We start from the raw sequence: 3,435 nt of genomic DNA, 5'->3' as shown, positions 1-3,435 counted from the left end.
ACACTATACTGAAATCAGTTTTAGGCTCTTAAAATAAAATATGGTAGAAATCGTGTAAAATTCACCCTTGTCTGAATTATAACAGCTAAATTAGATTAGATTTCTAAAATCTATATCCTAGTCTAACAAAAAGACATTTGATCAGCAAGCAGAACACAGCTGACATTAGCTAGGAAGGCGACACAACAGTGCTCCTCTCCAGCCTTATAAATCTATGGCCTTAACAGAGTGTGCCACTGTACTCCCCCTAAACAGTGACTGCATGCTAAACAAACTGCTGATCTGCTACCACAGTACCCTTCCTCAGAGTACTCTGCCTCCAGATGGATGCCTTTAACACACAGTAAAGTACCCAGACAACATAAAGCACATTTAGATCTTAAGGCAACTGCAAACTGTTCACTGCCGTGTGTAGAGGCTACACACTTACCTTAACAACATTCCAGGAAATTCAAACAGGCCTCAACATACTCTAGTCACCTCAATGTGAAAAGACGAAGAGTGATTCACAGGTACTCTTGAAAGAGCCTTATTTGACTGATGGTTTAATGATACAGCAACCTTACAGACTAATAACAAGAGGAAATAAAAGGATCTGGACCACTATAATAACAATCAATATCGTAACATTTTATATTACTATATAAATATTAATATCCAATTATATTAAAGTTATTTAGTATATTAAACATTATTATGAATGTTACTGATATTTTTATTATTAATAATATTATTAGCTGTTCATGAAGGATATCTATCTTACGACATTCTCAAGTGAAAACACTGAAAAGGCTTGTACATTAACCAAGGTTCTTTTTTCTAAATAGAGCGCTCGCGGCTCTTTCCTGAAGTCCATACAGCTGTTCTGCTCTTCGACAAATAATTCACTTAAATATGCAGTAGGTTGTGCTTATTCATAGTAATGAATAAGGAATATATGTATTCCTCCTGCCCCTGTATTACCCATTTTTAGCTTTTTTGGTATCCCACAAAAGCTCCCAATATTCTTGACTTACCTTCATATTTTGGGTTATATATAACCCTATAAATACACAAAAAGTTTGGAATACACATGGAATACACATGTTCTAGAGTACGGGCTCAAAGAGGAGTGAGGATGGCAAGTCTGTAAAAAGCACAGGCACATGTGAAGACTCAAATGTTTGACCTGCAGGAAACCACAAAGGCAAGCAGGTTATTTATTCCATGTTCTCCAGTAACAGCTGGTATTCTTGAATCCTGAAAAAAAAAAAAAACAAAAACACAAAACCCAACCACACTTCTGCATACAGGCAGAACTTTGTTTTAAATCAGTATCGCAGGATAGCAGGGGGTCTTGTGGTTTTGTCAAGAATCCTTCTCTTTTATGTTTTTGCCTCGGCAGGTTTTGATGCACCAGTTCACCCTCCAGGTATTCATTCCTTCTTCTGTGAGCATCAGCTTTGAAGTACCAAAGGATAGGATGAGGAAAGCTTAGATTTGCAGAGTAAGATCAGAAGCTCTTTTGTTTTAGATGTTGGACTTCAGTTTATACACATTTTTATTTATACAGAAAGGCTCAGTCATTGGCTAGCTGTACATAAAACTAGTCAAATCTGTTTAAAGGCAGCTGAACTGAGCTGTAGGACTTAAGTTACAGGTATTTTAAAAGCAAATACAATATAGTAAGCCTAAAAATTTAAGACAATTTTCGAAATTAATTTAAAAACAAATTAGATATATTACTAATTTTTATACTTGACTCAGAACAAACATTCATTGCTAACCTGATGCCAAATTTCAATCCTTTCACATGATTTGAGGAACACCACTGAAGGCTTTAGACCCAAGAGTATGTGGGACTTGCCAAGCTTTTCCTTGCTTTAAGTTAGGTCTCTAGGAGAGAGATTTTGTCCATTACAATCAGCAGCTGCCCCTCTACCCCCAAATCCAAGTTTAAGCTATGACTTCATGGGTTAGAACTGTCAGTACTCAGCAGTCAATTATACGTCAGATTATCAGTCAAGAGTATGAAGTCACAAATGCTTAGAGTCCAAAGCTCCTGATGTCATAGCAGATAAAATGACTACAGCAATGGAAATGAATTACTGAGATCTTAGGTAAAAAACCTTATCTTAGCTGCCTAGAGCAACTTCTCTCCAACCAGTAAAGGAGCCATAGACAAAGATGAAAAACCCACCACTTGCAAATATTTATGCAGCATCTCAGTTCTCTTAACTACTGCAAAGAAGTTCTCATGCTAAAGCTCTCGCCAGTTCCTAGAACACAGATACAGTTCCTGTTAAGTTGTCTGGGAAGAGACCAGCATCTTCCTCTTGTAGCACAAGAGATCTACAAATAGAACATAAATAGTTGAGCGACCAGCTTGTAAGGCAGAAGGGGAGATTACACCTTAAAATTAATGAAAATATGAATATTAATCCTAGCCTTAAGATCGAGAACAGGAGAATGTTTACAGATGTAGGGAACACTTTGTTATTTTAAGCTTACATATCCAAAGGAGATACTGTTCAATCAGCTGCAGGCTTAACACATCTTTCAACCAACCCATGCTTTTAACTCCAAGCTAACACTTACAGGTACAATAATCAAGCCTACATCATGCTGATTTTTTAAAAAGAAAAAATGCAAGCCACTCAGAAAACAAGAGGTCAAAGCACCTAACTCAGTTTCTTCTCTTTCCTCACAATGTTGTATTTTCTACTCTCCAAGTTATGCTAAAAGCAATAGATAAATAAGCACAATGCACAGCATTCTTCAGAGCTGACTGCTACTAGACTTCCTGGTAGTCTAATATCCAAATCAAGTATTCCCCCTTAATACTTGCACTTACCCAATACTTACCCAATTCTACAGTAGACCACTGAAAAAGCAAACTGGTTCACATTTGAGGTTAGAAGTATTTTAATTCTACCTAACTTCTCTCCACTCTCTGCTTATACCACCTGTATACAGCAATGGCTGCAAATTAACACAAAAGTTCTCCTACAGAAAGGTGTACAAACTACATATATGAGATTTTGAGCAAACTTGCCCATAATGACCACAAGAGATTGTACAGTTACTTCTGTTAAGTTACCACATTTAGGGAAAAAAGACATTTCCAGTTCTCTTTAGTCAAAAGCTAGATTAGAGGGAATTGTGGAAAAAAAAAAACCATGCATATTTATGTATCATTTCTAAGACAGATAATTGCACAGCATGTAAATATACTGAAAGTATGCTTCCCCTAGGCACACTATGAAGGCTCCAGTGCTTATCTGGGTTGGTAGATGGAGTTTGTATATGTAGGAAAAGTTAGCAATAAATACCATGTGTCACTAGGATGCAATGACAAACTTTAACTCACTTCAGTCATAGTATTAATCAAGATTTGATTTCAAAACAAATTTGGTAGTCAGCAGGGAAACATTTAAGTATGGATACTTTAAGCAG

Source organism: Pezoporus wallicus, unplaced genomic scaffold, assembly GCF_028554395.1.
Source record: "Pezoporus wallicus isolate ANWC-B61680 ecotype Strahan unplaced genomic scaffold, APGP_CSIRO_Pwel_v1 contig_593, whole genome shotgun sequence".
NCBI classification, from domain to species: Eukaryota; Metazoa; Chordata; class Aves; order Psittaciformes; family Psittacidae; genus Pezoporus; species Pezoporus wallicus.
The sequence above is the reverse complement of the archived record's forward strand: the minus strand, read 5'-3'. Positions refer to the sequence as shown.